At 39.8% G+C, this 20,391-nt stretch overlaps 1 non-coding gene across 1 annotated transcript; it reads left to right on the top strand.

The window, feature by feature from the left end:
• Window positions 1-538: 538 nt before the first annotated feature.
• Window positions 539-592, top strand: MIR2107 (microRNA MIR2107). Its single transcript, NR_126595.1, has one exon. It is a non-coding gene; the product is annotated as a microRNA MIR2107 (primary transcript).
• The last annotated feature ends 19,799 nt before the right edge of the window (window positions 593-20,391 follow it).

The following is a 20,391-nucleotide window of genomic DNA, read 5'->3' as shown; positions in this document are numbered from 1 at the left end:
CAATTAGGTTGGGCCCAAACTCCAATAAATAAAAATTATACCTAAAAACATATTTAACTTGGGCCTTCAAATTAGTTTGGGCCTTCAGCAACATTAATTGTCTTGATAGTGCCTCTGCCTCTGGGCCTTCATCTTTCTCCACTTGGGCCTTCATCCTTCTCCACTCGGGGGCTTTGTCCTTCTCCACTTCTTCTTCACTGATTTCAGACTCACTAGTGATTTCTCCATCAGCCTTCATGATCATGGTCCTCCTGGTTGGACATTCAGAAGCAATATGTCCTCTGCCTAAGCACTTGAAACATTTTATGTTTCTGGTTCCAGTATTGGATGAGGAAGTGGAGGTGTTATGTTTGCTTCCACCTACACTGGGTGTTGCTGACTTTCCATACGGGGATGTGGCTGCAGGTCGGAACGAATTACCTCCCTCCTTCTTGGATCTGTTGGCCAAGTTTTGGTTGTAAGTATTGGGTGAGTTCCTCCTTGTTGCACTTTTTCTTTTAATTTGTTGTTCAACCCGAAGCGCCCTATGTAACAAGTCATCCAAACCTCCGTAGCCTGTATCAAACGATCCACTCCTACTCAGGTTCACATCATCTGGTATCAGAGCTTCGGCTCTTGATACAGGTTCTATCCTATCCTATCCTTTTTTTTTCTTTTTTTTTGGTAATTTGTCCTTGTTTCGCTCTTGTTTGCGTCTTGTTGCGTTCTTGTTTGTGTCTTTGTTTTGTTCTTGTTCTTGTTCTTGTCACGTTTTTGTTCTTGTTCTTGTTTCTTGTGTCTTTTAGACTTTGTGTCAAAAAAAATCTATTTGAGTTTTATTTCAAGTTTTTTTTTAAAAAAAAAGTTGCAGAAATTTGAAAAAAAAAGAGAGAGAGAGAAGAAAACAAGAAAAGAAAAGAAAAGAAAAGAAAGTAGGGTGTTTGATCTTTGAACACGAAATTGAGGCATTTAGAGGTGTTTTTTTTGGAAATAAAATCGTGGAACAAATCCCCTTATCTAGATTCTCCTCTGAATTCTGAGCGTTTTGATATATAGTGGGCCTCAAACGGACAACCGTAACAAAAGTTATGAGCATTTGAAGTTTACTTGTCATATCTGTTATCTTATCTGTTATCCTATCTGTTATCTTATTTGTTATCATATCTGTTATCCAAATTAAATCTAATTTGTTATCCAAATCTGATCTATTATCCAAATCAAATCAAATCAAATTTTTTATCCAAATCAGATTTGTTATCCAAATCTAATCTGTTATCCAAATCAAATCCAATCTGCTATCCAAATCAAGTCCAAGTTGTTATCCCAAATCAAATCTGTTACTCTGATAATTATATTGTCTTTCCTTTTATTTTATATTACCTTGTGTGTCTAATTCGATCCATCCAGGAACTTAAGAGGGAGTGAGTGGTAAAAGGCAAGAGTGAAAACATCACACAAAAGCCTATATTGAGAGCATCAAACACGAGTGAACTACCATTAAAGAGAGAAACACGTGAGTAGAGTGTGGTGAGGTCCTGAATTTTTTTTAATTTACTGCAAAATTCTTTGTTCCTTAATCATGGCAAGAGCTGGTGACAATGGTGGTGTATATCATCAACTGGACGAATCTCAACGCTTATTTCTGGACGCGTGGACTACACAAATGCAACGTTTGTTGAACCGTAACAAAGAAAAGCCCTACAGACGAATAGCCAAATCTTCCTCATTTACTCTTAAACCTCTATCCCCTAGAGAAGTGTGTGATGACCAAATCAGAATGGGAGAAAAGAGAGAAGAACAGAAAGAAAATAGTGAGGCACCACAAAGGAATATGAAAAAGAAGAGTGATACACCCGAGGAAAAGAGTGATACACATAAGAGAGAGAGTGATACACATGAGAGAAAATTTAATTATTTTGCAGAGGCGAGTGAAGTGAGGAAAGTGTTACCTGCTCATGAACCACTCAATCTACAGTATTGCAAAGACAGTAAAATTTCTACTGATAATTCTAATGAGTTTACTATTTCTATTTCTCCTAGTGTTCAACCATTATTGCAGGAATTTAAAAATGTCTTTCCTAAGGAGATTCCTCATGGACTGCCACCTTCAAGAGGCATAGAACATCAAGTTGATCTCCTCCCCGGAGCTTCATTGCCTAACAGGCCAACTTACAAAAGCAATCCCCAAGAGACTCAACGTAAGGATGCACATGCCAAAGTTGAGTATGTGAAAAGATTGTATGACCAAGTGAAGGTGCAAATTGCAAAGAAGAATGAAAACTATGCCAAGCAAGCCAACAAGAAAAGGAAGGAAGTGGTACTTGAACCTGGTGATGATCCTGGACATTTGAGGACAAATGTTTTCCAAGAAGGAGGGAATGATGAGAATCATGAAACTGGCCTAATACAGGCTAAAGGCCCAAGTGGAGAAGGACGAAGGCCCAAGTGGAGAAGGACAAAGCCCCCGAGTGGAGAAGGATGAAGGCCCAAGTGGAGAAGGATGAAGGCCCAGAGGCAGAGACACTATTAAGACTATTAATTGTTGCTGAAGGCCCAAACTAATTTGAAGGCTCAAGTTAAATAAATTTTTAGTTATAATTTATTTTTATTCTAATTTTGGGCCAAACTGTTTAGAAGGCCCATGTCTATTTTTATCTTTTTGTTCAGCTACACTATAAGTATTGGTTTTTGTTTGGAATAAAAAAAACTTTTGACATTTGATAAAATTTGGTGAGAGTTTCTCTCTGAGTTCCTTGTTGAACCAATCTCAGACTTATCAAGGTAATCCTTGTGGCGTCTACCCTGACTTATCTTCCTTCACCGGAAGTGGCGTCATCCAAACCTCTGTAGCCTGTATCAAACGATCCACTCCTAGTTATGGCCTCATCAAAACTTTCTATTTCTCGAAGGAAACTCTATTAATAGGCCTCTTATATTCAATGGTGTGGGTTACCATTACTGGAAAACCCGTATGCAAATCTTCATAGAGGTTATAGATTTAAACATCTGGGAAGCCATTGAAATCGGTCCTTACATCCCTACAATGGTAGTAGGAAATGCAACTATAGAAAAACCCAGGGAACAATGAGATGAAGAAAGAAGAAGGGTGCAATATAACTTAAAGGCCAAAAACATAATTACCTCTGCATTAGGCATGGATGAATACTTTAGAGTATCAAATTGTAAGAATGTAAAAGAAATGTGGGATACATTACAAGTAACCCATGAAGGAACAACTGATGTAAAGAGATCTAGAATAAACACCCTAACTCATGAATATGAAATTTTTAGAATGAATCAAAATGAGACCATACAAGATATGCAAAAGAGATTCACACATATAGTAAATCATCCTGCATCATTAGGAAAGATGTTTCCTAATGAGGATCTCAATAACAAAGTTCTGAGATGTTTAAGCAGGGAATGGCAACCAAAGGTAACTGCAATTACAGAATCAAGAGATCTCACTAACATGTCTCTTGCAACTCTTTTTGGAAAGCATTAGGAACACGAAATGGAACTTATGAGACTAAATCAACATGAAGAAAATGGCAAGAAAAAGAAAGGAATTACACTTAAAGCCTCATCTTCAATTCAAGAAGAAAGTGACAAAGAGGACTTGAATGAAATAGAAGAAGATGATGATTTCAGTTTCTTCGTAAAGAGATTTAGTAAATTCCTAAGAAACAAAGGAAATCAAAGAAGATCAAACTTCAAACCATAGAAAAGAGGAGAAGATTCATCTTTTGTTCCAAAGTGTTATGAATGTAACCAACCTGGACATTTGAGAGTTGATTGCCTTAGTTTCAAGAAAAGAATGGAAAAATCTGACACCAAAACCTTCAATGATAAGAAAGAAAAGAAAGCTTACGTCACTTGGGAAGATATGTAGAGGCAAGCTTCATGATGAATCAAGATTGATTCAAAGAGTTTTGATGATAACAAAGATGATGACAAAAAGCTCAAAAGTCAAGAACACTTCATGATAACAAAGATGATGATCTCAAGAATCAAAGAATGGGTTCAAGATTGAATCAATAACACTTCAAGGTTCAAAAGGAAATTTGATTTCAAGAATCAAGAATCAAGTTTCATGATTCAAGTTCCAAGAATCAAGATCAAGATTCAAGACTAAAGATTCAAGAATCAAGAGAAGACTCAATCAAGATAAGTATTAAAAGGTTTTTTCAAAAACTGAGTAGCACATGAATTTTTCTCAAAACCTTTTACCAAAGAGTTTTTACTCTCTGTTAATCAATTACTAGACTATTGTAATCAATTACCAGTAGAAAAATGGTTTTCAAAAAGCTTTCAACTGAATTTACAACGTTCCAATTGATTTCAAAATGTTGTAATTGATTGCAATGATTTGGTAATCGATTACCAGTGTGATTGAACGTTGGAATTCAAATTTAATTGTGAAGAGTCACATCCTTTCACAAAAAGCTTTGTGTAATCAATTACATTGATTTGGTAATTGATTACCAGTGCTAGTTTCTGAACAAAATCAAAAGATGTAACTCTTCCAATAGTTTTCAAGTTTTTCTAAAGGTTATAACTTTTCCAAATGGTTTTTTAAGTTTTTCTAAGGGTTATAAATCTTCTAATGGTTCTCTTGACCAGACATGAAGAGTCTATAAAAGCAAGGCTTTGATTTGCTTTTCAATGCATCTTTCAATTCATTCTTTAGACAACAAACTTTTGCCAATTGATTTCTGAGTCTCTTTGAACTTCTTCTTCTTCCTTTTGCCAAAAGCTTTTCAATGTTTTCTGGTTTTTCAAACCTTGAAAACTATGCTATTCATCTTTTTCATTCCCTTCTCCCTTTGCCAAAAAGAATTCGCCAAGGACTAACCGCCTGAATTCTTTTTGTGTCTCTCTTCTCCCTTTTCAAAAAGAACAAAGGACTAACCACCTGAATTCTTTTGTGTCTCCATTCTCCCTTGTCAAAGAATTCAAAACGACACAGTCTGAGAATTCTTTTGATTCTTCCCTTTCCCATATACAACAGATTTCAAGGGACTAACTGCCTGAGAATTCTTTTGTATCCCCATTCACAAAGTTTCAAAGGTTTAATTGCCTAAGAACTTTGTCTTAACACATTGGAGGGTACATCCTTTGTGGTACAAGTAGAGGGTACATCTACTTGGGTTGTTGACTGAGAACAAGAGAGGGTACATCTCTTGTGGATCAATTCTAGTGAAGGGTACATCCACTAGGTTGTTCAAAGAAAACAAGGGAGGGTACATCTCTTGTGGATCTTTACTTGTAAAAGGATTTTTACAAGGTTGAAAAGAATTCTCAAAGACCGCAGGTTGCTTGAGGACTGGATGTAGGCACGGGTTGTTTCCGAACCAGTATTAAAACTCTTGTGTGTTTGTCTCCTTCTTCCCTACTCTTTTAATTTCCGTTGTGCACTTTAATTCCTGCTTTTACTTTTGGTTAAGTTTCTTTTCTACTCTTTATTTTCTGAACAATATAGTAAAAGCCTAAGAAGGGTAAATTTTTAATTAGTAAAGGTCTAGTAATAATTAATTCAACCCCCCCTTCTTAATTATTCTGAGGCCACTCGATCCAACAAGATAATGATATGGTTTCATTCAGAGACTCAAAAAATGAAGTCGTGAATCTAAGTCTCATGGCCAAAAATTATGAAAGTGAAGAAGAGGTAACATCTTCTAACAATAACTTATCTATTTCCTTTGATGAATTTCAAGATGCATACAATGACTTGCATAAAGAATCAATCAAACTTGCAAAACTAGTTTCATTTTCTAAGAAAACTATTTCAAATTTAGAAAATGAAGTTTTGAAATTAAATGAAGAATTAGAAAATCTTAGGATTGAAGTCAAAACTTTAAAACCAATTGACACAAGTCAATCTTCTACCATAAAAGTAATACAAGATAGTAAAGAAGCATCTAACTCATGTAAATGTTGTAACAAGTTAATAGAAGAAATCAAGGATATGAAAAATTCTCTTGCCAAATTTACTATTGGCAAAAATACTTTAGACATTATACTAGGAAAGCAAAGATGTATGTTTGATAAAGCCGGATTAGGATATAGACCTGACAAACAACAAAAATTGTATAAAAACTTCCTTGCATTTACTCAATAGAATAGTTCTCCTTTCTTAACATGTTTTTATTGTGGAAAGAAAGGACATAGTGCATGTACGTGCTATTTTAGGAAAAATAGTAATAATATTAAAATGATATGGGTTCCAAAAGGATCTTTTATCAAAACGAACATTCAAGGACCCAAGAAAATTTGGGTACCTAAGTCATAAATATGATTATATATGATTCTTTGAAGAAAAGTTGGTACATTGATAGCGGATGCTCTAAACACATGACGGGAGATGCATCAAAGTTTACTCATATTTCTCCCAAGAATAGTGGACATGTGACTTATGGCAACAACAATAAAGGTAGAATTCTTGGAGTAAAAAATATAGGTATGAATCCATCTACCTCCATTAAAAATTTTCTACTTGTTGATGGTCTTAAGCATAGTCTACTAAGTGTTAGTCAATTAGGTGATAAAGGCTTTCTAGTATCATTTGACTCTCATAATTGTGTTATTGAAAATAAACATGATAAAAATATAAAACATATAGGCTATAGAACAAATAATGTATACACGATAAATTTAGATAAAACATCAAATCATGCTCAATGTTTTTTTAGTAAAGATGATGATTCTTGGTTATGGCATAGAAGAATTGCTCATATAAACATGGAACATTTAAATAAACTAATTTCTAAGGATTTTGTAATTGGTTTACAAAAACTTAAATTTGAAAAAGATAAATTATGTGATGCATGTCAAAAAGGAAAACAAGGGTTTCCTTCAAATCAAAGAATATTATTTCTACAACTCAACCCTTACAACTTCTGCATATGGATCTTTTTGGTCCCTCTAGAACTATGAGTTTTGGAGGAAATTACTATGCTCTTGTTATAGTTAATGATTATTCAAGATTTACATGGGCATTATTTCTTATTCGCAAAAAAGATGTGTCATACCCTAATTTCGTCCGGGGACCTTTGCTTGATGATATGCGACCTTTCTTTGGTCCTTGTAAGGTGCTTGGCACCCATCATTAGGCAATTTGTGAAATTCCAGGACATGCCGAAAAACCAAAAAAATATTGATGCACAATCCGTAAGTTTCCGTGACACACCGGAAATCAAATGGAAGCATCGTTGCATAATTAAGTGAGATTCCGTAAGTCAAAAAGTGGATGATTATGTAATCCGCAAGGTTCCGTAACATTACGGAAAGAAAACAAGTATCGTTACGAAATTCGTAAGTTTCCGTAACTTTACGAAAAAAGAATCACCAAAAATAAGCAGAGGGGGTGTACTTAGTAAAAATGTGGGTGCAAATAGCACCCAGGCCCACTTGGGCCCTCCAGAATATTCCTCCAGAAGGCTGTTGCTTCTGGAGGAAGCAACCTGGCTTGCCTGGGCGAGCTGAGCTCGCCTGGGCGAGCTGGGCGGCAACCACCTCCCCTATTTTGCTATAAATAGGGGAGGAAGTGAAGAAGAAAAGGGTTAAGCCCCTTTGGCACTTCTCTCTCTTTTGAATTTGCTTGGAAAAATTGTTTCCGTGAAGAAAATCTAAGCCGAGGCGCTTCCGAAACGTTTCCGTAACGTTTTCCGTGAGGAATTTCGCAAAGGTTTCAACCGTTCTTCGACGTTCTTCATTCGTTCTTCATCGTTCTTCGATCTTCAATGGGTAAGTACCTCGAACCAAGCTTTTCGATTCATTCTATGTACCCACGGTGGTCCACATTGTGTTTTGTGTATTTTTATTCCCGTTTCGTTTACTTTTTATACCCCCTCTTGACGTGCTTAAGCCATTTTACTTAAGTCATTTCTCGCTTAACTTAAAAATAAAATAAATTTCCACCGAACGTTTGAATTGTATTATCCGTTAACTTCGGTTAAAATGAATTCCGACCGTTCGGTCGTGCCGTAACCACGTTGGAAATCAAAAAGAGGTAAAAAATTATATAATAATAAAAAAAAACATCTTTTAGCAAAATAAAGCGGAAAATCAATCGGACGTTTTCTCTTTGGGATTTCTCATTCTTAATCGAATTGATTAATAACTAAAGTGAAACTAAGGCAAAAATCAACTCGCCTAGTCAAGCTCGTCCATAAAAAATAGGTTTTTGAAGTTTATCATTTCAATTTCTTGCTAAGAAAAATGGATCAATTTCAAGGTCCAGCACCTTAAAATGATCCCCTCTTAAAGTAAAAAAAGAATCACTTGATAAGCAAGAACTACGTAGGTCTGATTTCCTCATCGCAATTGAGGATACGTAGGAGCAAAAGCCCCACTTTTGTCGACCACCCCAAGAGATCGTTAATGGTCCAATGCCTTAACATTTCTCTCCTTTCAAAAACAAGAGATCGTTAATGGTCCAATGCCTTAACGTTTCTCTCCTTTCAAAAAACAAGAGATCGTTAATGGTCCAACGCCTTAACGTTTCTCTCCTTTCAAAATCAAAAGACCGTTTAATGGTCCAACACCTTAAATGACCTTTTGTTCAATAAAAACATATTTTGCAAAAAAAGACAAAAAAACAACTTAACCAAACACTTTGTTCCGAAAGAACTACGTAGGTCTGATTTCCTCATCGCAAATTGAGGAATACGTAGGAGCAAAGGGAAACACCCTTGTCGACCACAAAAAGAGGAAAAATATAAAAAGGGTATAAAGGATATAGAGACATAAAAAGGGAACATAAAAAATCAAAGTCATGTTTGCACATTCGATTAAAGGCTGTCGTCCCTTGGGACGGACGTATGGGGTGCTAATACCTTCCCCGTGCGTAAATACAACTCCCGAACCTTTCACTTAAAAGTTCGTAGATCGCGTCTTTTTCCGGTTTTTCCGACGTTTTCCTCAAATAAACGTTGGTGGCGACTCCGCGCGTATTCCTTTCATGGAACACGCATCCCGCGAGTCTCGCGTCGCCCTCCCGCCAAAGGGTAGGTTGCGACAGTTGCGACTCCACTAGGGACTGATTTTTAGAGAGTTAGGCCATTTAATCTTGTGCAAATGCTTTACCATGACTTACTCCTTTGTTGTTTTCCTTCATTATGTACTTGTGTATATAAACTCTTTGTTGCTTTTAGTGCGTTTTAAAATGTATGCATGAGGTAAATATTTATTCATTTGATGCACACAAACACCAACACTATTTGCACACACTGTGAGTGAAAAAGGGCCCTATACCCGGGTTCATGGGAACATAAGGAGTGGAGGTGAATCTGTGATCATGCTAGGTCTCCGACTTGCTTGATTACAGTGAACCCTCATCTAGAGCTTTTCTCTTTGAAAACTTATTGTTGCTAGTAGTCCCTACTGCTGCAATATGTTCTTCGAAGGGGATGATACCTCTAGAAACCATCAAGAGAGATATGACTACCTTGGGGATTATTACTAAAAGCCTAGTTAGTTCCCTCCCATATAGGTCCCTTTAAATAGGGACACGGAGCAAACACGCTGCGTGCCATTTTTCACACTGCCACGCATAAGTATCATATACCCTTTTGCTTATATTTGTTTGTGAATATTGTCGTACTATGTACATCCCCGTGTTGTGCCTTTCACATATGCATCATGCGTGGGTTTCGTCTTTGATCCCATCACTTTAGCAAACCGACGGAGGGTCCGTGTCGCCTTCTTAAAAACATACGTTGGGTGCCACGCTGCCCAAACGTTGTATTCAAGAAGGAAACAATTTCTCGGGCTCCTGTATTCGTAAATTGCATCTGTGTCATATGCATTTCTTCATGCATTCATCCATTCCACCCATGATAGATGTCGGAGTTTTGATTCGCACTAGATTTTATTTCACTTTAGTAAAACATGGGATCAAGTCAAAAGCCTTCGCTTAAAAAGAGGTTCTATCAAGTAAAAATCAAGAGCTTAGAGGTCACTAGTTTACGAGATTTGGGGCAATTAATGGGTCAACTTCAACGGCAAGCCTTCCGCAAAGTCTATGGTAAGATTTGGGACCTAGCTAGGGTAGAAGTCTCCATGGAACCGATTGCATCCCTTTCCCAGTATTATGACCAGCCCCTAAAGGTGCTTCACATTCGAGGACTTCCAGCTTGTGCCAACTGTGAAAGAGTTTGAAGAAATCCTGGGATGCCCACTGGGGGGAAGGAAGCCATATCTTTTCTCTGGGTTCTATCCCTCAACGACAAGAGTTTCCAAGGTAGTGAAAATCTCAGCACAAGAGTTGGACCGTGTAAAGCAAAACAGAAATGGAGTAGTCGGAGTACCAAGGAAGTGTTTGGAGGAAAGGGCAAAGGCCTTGGCAAAATCAAGGCGAATGGGCTTCTTTTATCGACATCTTGGCGCTTTTGATCTTTGGAGGTGTCCTCCTTCCAAATATGGAAGGGTTAGTGGACCTAGCAGCGATTGATGCTTTCCTCGCCTTTCATCATGGCAAGGAAATCCCGGTCGTCGCCATTTTGGCCATGCATGACACGTTCGATCAGAGATGTGAAAAGAGCGGCGCAAGAATTGTTTGTTGTACACCGGCTCTCTATGTGTGGCTGGTTTCGCACCTTTTTTTTCCAAGAAGGTAGGCTCGTCTATCCGCTACAAGGTCACCGCTCGTGCGTCGAAAAAAAGAAAGACGAATTGGGACCAACTCTTGGCTAGCATAGAGGGGCGTCTGTTAATTGGTCCCCTCGCTAGAAGGAACGAAGAATCAGGATTCTATCTTCATGCGAAGGATTTCCAAATGTTCCCTTAATGGGAACAAGGGGTTGTATAAATTATAATCCTGTCCTCACCACGGGGTTTCAGTGACCCCAATGCAAAGGTACTCCAAGGAGTTCGCAAGGCATGTGATGCGGTGTGAAGAAAGGACAGAGAGCTTAGGGGAAGCAGTAATGGGATCATCGGCGGCTATCATAAGTGGCTGAGAGTCCGGACACAAGGATTGGATTGGCTCCCGAATCTAAAGACTGTGAGAGACAATGAGGTTAAAGCTTTGGAAGAAAGTGATGAGGTACAAGCCCTAAAGGCAAAGCTTGAAAGAGCCCGGGTAGTCAAAGAGAAGTTCAAGTCCATAGCCATCAAAGTCTGAAGAGAGTATGATGAACTAAGGGACGTTAATATGGCCACCGATGAAGCCTTGGAATGAGAAACCAAGAAGGCCCGAAAGGAAGAACACGACCAAAACAAGTTTTGAGGGGCTTTATAGGGCAGCAATAGTGAGCTCAAACTCTGAAGAGGTGAAAGGAATCATCATGGGTCAAAGGCATGATCTGGAAGGACGAGCTAAAGGCTTGCCTTAGGTCGAAAAGAAATTTGTCCCAACAGTTAAAGTGAGACTGAAGGGAATATGTGGGCCATCATTGATGAGTGCAAAGAGAAGCTAAATCTAGCGGCGACTCACGAGCAAAGGCTAGAAGATGAGTATGCCAAGATATCAGCAGAAAGGGAAGCAAGGGAAAGGGTAATTGATTCATTGCACCAAGAGGCAACCGTGTGGATGGACCGATTTGCTCTTACCTTGAGCGGGAGTCAAGAACTTCCCCGATTGCTAACCAAGGCCAAAGCAATGGGGGACACCTACTCCGCTCCCGAGGAGATCCACGGACTTCTCAGCTATTGTCAACATATGATAGACTTAATGGACCATATGATTAGAAACCGCTAGGAAGTTCGTATTGTCGCTCAGATCTTGACTAGTTATAACTTTTTGAATAAAATGAGTTTATCCCACGTTTTTACTCCAAAAATCAGTGCGAATCAAGTCACTCCCGCATTTTATTCCTAGCATGCATTGTATGTTGGTCTCGTCCTTTGTCACGGGAAGCCGGAAGGTCCATATCACCTTCTTAATTGTACACATGGGGCACTGCGCCCCCAAATGCGCAAGTAAGAAGAGATAATTTTCCGGGCTCTCGTGTCCGTAAAATGCGTTCATATCATGCATCGCATAAGCATCTCTTCATAACATCATAATGAACATATCGTTCCTGCATTTGTCCGTTATCATATTCCAGCCTCACATTTTGCATAAGTCATGGCATCATCATGCATATGCGTTCAACAAACTTTTTGATCTGCAAAATTGCATACCATTTGTTTTCATGTTTGCTCATCCTTGCGTTTTCCTCTACAAAACAAAAACAAAAAAGGGAAGCGTGAAACTTCACACTACATTCTTAGTTTCATGTGTTAGGCACCACGAGCCAACCATGTTGGGATCATAAACCCGTTTCACTTAAAAACAAAATAATTGAACATGGTACCTAATGCATGGTTAACTAGGAAATGGTGTTTCTTCGGGCATCTCAATTTCATAATTACATTTTCCGTGCATAAGCTTAAAGTATGCCCGAGTCATTCATCCCTATGAGATGTTGTTGAAGTATTGGCGATCAGAATTGCCATTCCTTGGATTATAGGGTTGAACCAAGCTCATGCTTTTACAAAAAGGTTCATCAAGTCAAGTTGAAATATGGAAGTAACCGTCTTGCAAAATTGGGGCAAAAGATGAATCGAGTCACATCACTGCTTCGTCTACTGCCACACATATTTAGGATTATTGATGTCCTTGTTACTTCCAGTTTCACCTTGACAAAGATGTCATGGACCATGTTGAAAATCTAAATTGATTCAACCCCATATCTTGCGTAAAAATTCGCAATACTTCAACTGTACATCATTCGCATGCATCCATGCTTTTCATTGGTTGCATTGCTCGTTGCATTCTTTCCTTGAAAAATAAAATAAAATGAACTTAATCATTGTTATAAAAAAGAAAGGGACACGCTTTACGACGCCCTTACCGAACTCGTGCTAGAGCTAGAGTAATGGGTGAAGTAGAGGAGATACAAGAGAAGATGAAGGCCGACATGGAGGCCATTAAAGAGAAAATGGCCACAATGATGGAGGCCATGATGAGCGTGAAGAAGATAATGGAAGCCAATGCGGTTGCAATTGCCGCTACCAGCGTTGTTGCTAAGGTGAACCCGACGTCCCCATCCGGCCTCAAGCAAATGAATCATCCAACCTCAAATATGGTAGGCAAAGATTTAGGAAGTACGGGCGGCCCCCATGATGTGCAAATTCAAAATGAGCACGCCTTCCCGTCATATGGCTTGCCTCTCAACTATACGCCACCCAATGTGGCGTACACTCCCAATAAGAATGTCAATAACTCCACTCCTATACCCATTGAAAGCCAGCAACCCCAAACTGATCATGCACATGTCTCTTAAACCGTGGAAGAGACCCATGAAATTCCCCATCACAATCTAGCCGACTTCGAGCCTTGGCTCGGATATACCACTGAAGGGCAAGCAGTTGGTGGTATACCCCTACAAAACCCTTTGGAGGGCCCTCAGTATCACCCACAACTGCACCTCTTGCATTCCACAGCGGTTAAAAACCCTCATGACTATGGCAGGAATGGGAAAGTTGGATCATCTAGAGGAAAGGCTCAGGGCCATTGAAGGAGGTGAAGATTATGCCTTTGCTAACCTAGAAGAGTTGTTCCTAATACCCAAACATGGTCATTCCCAAGTTCAAGGTGCCGGACTTTAGCAAGTACAAGGGGACTACTCGCTCCAAGAACCATCTAAAGATGTACTGTCGGAAGATGGGGGCATACGCAAAAGATGAGAAACTGCTGATACATTTTTCCTGAGAAAGTCTTACTAGGACAACTGTCGCCTGGTATACTAACTTAGGAACCTTCTTGAGTCCATTCTTGGAAGGACCTAATGGTTGCCTTCATTAGGCAGTGTCAGTACAATTCTGATATGGCTCCGGATAGGATGCAACTACAAAAAGTGTGCAAAAAGGGGGCACGAATCTTTCAAAGAATACGCCCAAAGATGGAGAGACTTGGCAACTCAAGTAGCACCCCCAAAAATAGAGAAAGAGATTATCACAATGATAGTAGACACGTGACCGGTGTTCTACTATGAAAAAAATGGTGGGTTACACACCTTCAAGTTTTACAGATTTGGTCTTCGCCAGCAAAAAGATCAAAGTGGATCCGAAAAGAGGCAAATTTGATCATCCTACTAGGACGACTGAGAAAACTGGGGCAAATGAAGAGGGTGAGAAAGAGGGAGAAACCCATGCTGTGACTGCCATTCCTATACGGCCAAGTTTCCCACCAACCCAACAATGTCATTACTCAGCCAATAACAAACCTCCTCCTTACCCACTACCCAGTTATCCACAAAGGCCACCCCTAAATCAACCACAAAGTCTGTCTACCGCACTTCCAATGACGAAGACCACCTTTAGCACAAACCAAAAAAAAAAAAAAAAAAAACACCAACAAAAAGGAATTTTGCAGCAAAAAGCCTGTAGGGTTCACCCCAAATTCCGTTGTCATATGCTAAACTTGATCCCATATCCACTCAATAATTCAATGGTAGCCATAACCCCAACCAAGGTTCCTCAACCTCCATTTTTCTGAGGATACAACTCGAACGCAACGTGTGCTTATCGTGGAGGAGCCCTGGGGCATTCCATTGAGCATTGTATGACCCCGAAGCATAAAGTGTGAAGTCTAATTGATACGGGCTGGCTGAAATTTGAGGAGAATCGCTTGTTGAATCATAACATTGACAACCAACACCATACATGGGGCAATTTTGGAAGCTGTTGTTATGACTCATCAGGATTTTCAAGTTTATGCCATTATTATAAACCACAGTTACAATGCTAAATGATATGGATAAAATGGACATCCTTGTCCCTCATCCTCTCACAAACGCATGTTTGCTTATTCAACTTTCACCGAAATGTGGGTGCAAGCCATTGGTCTATTTGCTCAAGCGACCTGCGCTCCTGAGTGTTGACTTCCAAGACTGTTCAATCAGAGATTACTCGTCTTGCACGTTGGTGGGGGTGCCGTAAAACAACAAGTAAAGTTCAAAACAAATAAGTTTCAAAATAAAAAAAAATAAAAAGGCATTTGATTGACTGTGTTTTCAAGTAAAAATATAGACGTTCATGTGACTTCATTTTATCATTCCAGAAAGTTTGTCTTCTTAGAGAAGCGAGTTGTCAAGAATAGGATGTTGGACAAATGGCCTCAGTTACCTTAAGAAAAAGGGGGGTTGAATTAAGATGCAAAGACTATTCCCCAATTGAACTATCACTCTTTCTTTTTGGATTAACAATGCACCCTTAACATGAATTACTCAAAAGACAAATCAAAATAAACTTCTTTAAAGCAAAAGATAAATAGCAATAAAAGAAGTTTAAAGGAAGAGAGGAATGCAAACTTGATTTATACTGGTTCGGCCACTTCCCGCGTCTACGTCCAGTCCTCAAGAAACCCACTTGAGATTTTCCACTCTCTTTGTAAAACTCCTTTTACAAAGTTTGAACCACACAGGGACAACCCTTCCCTTGTGTTCGAGAATCCTCTACAATAAGAGACTCTCAGTCTCTTAATCCCTTTTCAGAAGTAAGAAGAAGAGAAGAAGAAATCTCTCTTAAAAGGGATAGATTGTACAATGAAGACCAATCAAAATTCCTTATTGAATATGCAAGTGGTTGACCAAGGAATCTTTTTGAGAGGATAAGACAGTTCAGTTCAGAAAAACTCTTAATCTTTTGAGAGGATAAACTTTGTGGGCAATGAAAACTCTCTTTAAATTCGTGTTTCCAAGTCACCTTTGATGGCCATTCATAAACCATTTGAATAGATATGACTCTTGGAAATTATTTTCTGAAAATCTCCTCTGGTAATCGATTACAAGACTTGTGTAATAGATCACAGGCTTTAAAATTTGAATAAACTGCTGGTAATCAATTACCATCCATGTGTAATCGGTTACACATTATAAATTTTGAATTCAAATTTCTAGTGACTGTTATAAACATTTTCAGCTGCTGGTAATTGATTACCAGAGAGTAAATCTCAATTTAAAATGATTTGGATAGAAGTATTTGGCCAAACCTTTTGCTTTTTTCAATTTTGAAACTTCTTCCAAAAGATTCTAGAAATCAACTTGATCATATATCTTGATTTTCTTGGATTCTTGTCTTGAATAAAACTTAGAAGCACTTGATCCTTTAGCATCATCAAGACATCAAAACATCTTGCTTCTACATAGGAGTCATTTGACTTAATCCATCAGCTGAAAAATCCTTCAACTATTTCTCGTCCTTGGAAAATTCTATTTGCAAGAATCAATTGCGTCTTTCATTCTTCCTCACTACGAGGTTGTGAAAACAAGACAACAATTGGTACCTCTAAGCCCTACACTGGGGCAATGAAAGGCCCCATGCATAAACCTCAAACGAACCTAGGGGCAGATTAGAAGTTCTCACTCAATAGGTTCCCAGCTACAAGGTCATGACGAAAGACAACGATTGGTACCTCAAAGCCTTACACTGGGGCAATGAGGGGCACCGTGCATGAGCCTCAAGTGAACATAGGGGCCGATCAAAAGTTCTCACCCATCGATGTTTTTAACAAAAAAAAAAGGGGGACAAACCCTAGGATTTCAATGGATTGATTAAACATCAAACGACTCCATTGCCGTCACTCCAAAATGGTCAAGTGACTAAATCAAAAAGAACATACACTCTGAGGGAGTTCCCGGAGAGATTTTCAAAAAGATAGGATAAGGTTGCATGGACTATCACCTCTTTCAAAAGGACAGTCAATTTGTGTTTTCCAAAAAAAAAAAAAATCAAATCAAAATCAAAATCACAAAATAGGGAAAAAATGTCATGAACATTGTACAATTTTCCATAACATTGCATTATTGCATACAAAGCCTGCATTTACTGCATCTCAAGATGAAGGTTGCATACATTTGCATCCCCAAAAAATCATCATGTTCATATTAGGTAATAAATGAATAGATGAGAGGCCCTCTCAAAGAGTCAACCTCTTGCTTTCTTGTAAGGTTAAAGTCCTTTGGTACTTGTACCTATTGGCTCGCCTTCAGAGGACTGCATGTCCTCACCTTCAGAGGGCTACACGCCCTCGCCATCAGAGGACTACACGTCCTCGCCTTGAGAGGACTACACGTCCTCACCATCAGAGGGCTGCACGCCCTCACCTCTAGAGGACTACATGTCCTCGCCTTGAGAGGGCTACACGCCCTCACCTTGGGTACTAGTTACCCTCACCGTTGAGAGGACTACACGTCCTCGCCTTGAGAGGACTACACGTCCTCACCATCAAAGGGCTGCACGCCCTCACCTCTAGAGGACTATATGTCCTCGCCTTGAGAGGGCTACACGCCCTCACCTTGGGTACTAGTTACCCTCACCGTTGAGAGGACTACACGTCCTCGCCTTGAGAGGACTACACGTCCTCACCATCAGAGGGCTGCACGCCCTCACCTCTAGAGGACTATATGTCCTCGCCTTGAGAGGGCTACACGCCCTCACCTTGGGTACTAGTTACCCTCACCGTTGAGAGGACTACACGTCCTCGCCTTGAGAGGACTACGCGTCCTCACCATCAGAGGGCTGCACGCCCTCACCTCCAGAGGACTACATGTCCTCGCCTTGAGAAGGCTACACGTCCTCACCTTGGGTACTAGTTACCCTCACCGTCAGAGGGCTACACGTCCTCGCCTTGAGAGGACTACACGTCCTCACCATCAGAGGGCTGCACGCCCTCACCTCCAGAGGACTACATGTCCTCGCCTTGAGAAGGCTACACGTCCTCACCTTGGGTACTAGTTACCCTCACCGTCAGAGGGCTACACGCCCTTACCTTGAAAGGACTACATGTCCTCGCCAGCAGAGGGCTGCACGCCTTCACCTCCAGAGGACTACACCTCCTCGCCTTGAGAGGGCTGCACGCCCTCACCTTTAGAGGGCTACGTGTCCTCATTTTCAGTGTGCTCGACATCCACACCTTAAAAGAATTTAAGGTCCTCTGCCCTTAAATGCTTAACCAAGACTTGCACTTCCGGTTAAGGGGCCAGTAGTTTCCTTTTAACGGTTCCTGGGCCACCCCCTGATATTGGAGGAGGGCCAACTGTGCGAGCACAACCAGAGAGGGAGGCTATCACACAGCTACTATGCATACCGGGGCAAGATTTCACTTGTGCCGCTGCAAAGAGACGAGTGCGGATCATGCGCACCAACATGACCACTCTTACATAGATATAGATGATGTTGCTACTTAGCAACATTCTGCCCAGCGACCGCAATGCCAATCACCCCCTGCAAAAGTATCAGTTGGTCTGTGTCGTCCCGACATGGGTAAGTATGCATATGGTTCAACTGATTTCTGATACCATCTATTGTTTGCAGGGATCGCACCCACAAGACACCCAGTGGACCCGGAAAAGTCCAACAGGGCCCTGGGGTTTCCAGCTCTGGTTACGGGCCTCTATCAGCCCTATAGGGCGCCCGTCCCCCCAGCAAGCTCATGCCATCATGACATAGGTAAGTATGCACCTCCCCCAACTGATTTCTGATGTCATCTATTGTTTGCAGGGATCGTGCCCGCAAGACACCTAGTGGACCCGAAGAAGGCCAACAGGGTCTTGGAGTTGCCAGCTCTAAATACGGGTCTCTATCAGTTCAAGGGAGTGCCTGTTGCCCCCAGCAGGGTCATCAGGCCCCCTACCAATCGAGCTTTCATCAAGAAGTGTTGCGCCCCCAGGCAGGCGCAGGGCGAGACACCACAGCAGCATTGGGATGGCCGGTAGCGGGCAATAGACACACCGCCACCACCACTAAAGTTCACCTCAGCTCATCCATAAAAAGGTTAGAGCGTTGCCTACGACACATGGCCGACCAATAGGCAACCAAGTCCAAAGCCAAAGGTAAGCAAAGTACTAGGTCAGTGATCGACAAGTCATAAGGCGTCCAGCTCAAGACGTTAAAGAAGCGCTACTAGGAGGCAACCTAGTACCTTTTAAATTTCTGCCTGCTATTTGATCACTTTTTATAGTAGGACGCACCTAGTTGCTCATGATCCTGGGAATTTAAATAAAACAAGCGCAAGCTCGGAAGGTAGTCATACCTTACAAAACATATATATGTATGTTTAGGTAGTGAAAATACCTTAGATATGCATGTATGTAAACAAAAAAACACTTCACAAAATATATATATGTATGTTTAGGTAGAAAAATACCTTAGATATGCATGTATGTAAACAAAAAACACTTCACAAAATATATATATGTATGTTTAGGTAGAAAGATACCTTAGATATGCATGTATGTAAACAAAAAATACTTCACAATATATATATATGTATGTTTAGGTAGCAAGATACCTTGGATATGCATGTATATAGCAAAAATACCTCACAAAAATATACACATGTTTAGGTAGCAAGATACCTTGGATATGCATGTATATAGCAAAATACCTCATGAAAAAAAAGGGGAAAAAACAAAAACAAACGAGAAAAAGAAATGAACAAATGAAAAAAAAAACAAAAAAAAGGAAGAAAAAAAAGAAAAATAAGTTGTCTAGCTGAAAAACCAACATGCTTTTGAAAAGAGATGACTTCCAACTTTTCTTTGAAAAAAAAATTCACTGATCATAACTAGTTTTTGAAAAAATATATGTATACACCTGAGGGGTGAATGCTGTGAAAATTTTCCCGGACGCCCGAAATGGACTCAAATGAATGCACAAATTGATAAAAGAACATATTTTGGAAACATTGGGTTGACTAAAATAGAGGAAATAAATCCTGAGCCCTAGCATCACATGACCATAAAAATTTGACACTTGAGTGTCCGCATAGGTGCATGCATGAACAGTTTTGCATGAAGTTTCCAAATCATCATTTTTGCATTTGTGTCATGGAAATAATGTGGGGCATCCCTTTTATCCTTGAACCAAACCAAACCCTGACATGTACCATGCCTAGCCATTCTACAAGTCTTGAGCCAAGATCCTGACTCACCATAAACCTTGACCCAGGGTGAGAATGTCAATCCTTACCCTCGGAAGCAAAAAAGAATAGAAGGGAAATTTCCAATCAAAGAAAAAGAGAAGGAAAATTTCCAATCAAAGGAAAAAAGGAAACAAGGAAATTCCCAATCAAAGAGAGGGAGAAAGAAAAAAGAAAAGAAAGAAAAGTCCCAACCAAAGAATAGGAGAAAGTAAAGAAAAAAAAAAAAAAAAAGAAAGCTCCTGGTCAAAGAAACCAGAAGAAATGTGCAGAGAGGTCTTTAGACCGGACAATATCTGAACATTACAGAATTGTCACCAAATGAACAAAAAGAAGGAAAGGAAACCATGACCTAAAATGGTCTTCTCCCTTTAATTGCCAACCAAGATCAGTGCGCTAGCGACTTTTTCGCCCCACACTAAACAAAAACAGAAAAGGAAAAGCCAACAAAAAATCAAAAGCCAAAAACACACAAAAGCCGAAAAACCCATCAAGAAAACCCA

Source organism: Glycine max, chromosome 1 (assembly GCF_000004515.6).
Source record: "Glycine max cultivar Williams 82 chromosome 1, Glycine_max_v4.0, whole genome shotgun sequence".
Taxonomy (NCBI): Eukaryota; Viridiplantae; Streptophyta; class Magnoliopsida; order Fabales; family Fabaceae; genus Glycine; species Glycine max.
The sequence above is the reverse complement of the archived record's forward strand: the minus strand, read 5'-3'. Positions and strand labels throughout refer to the sequence as shown.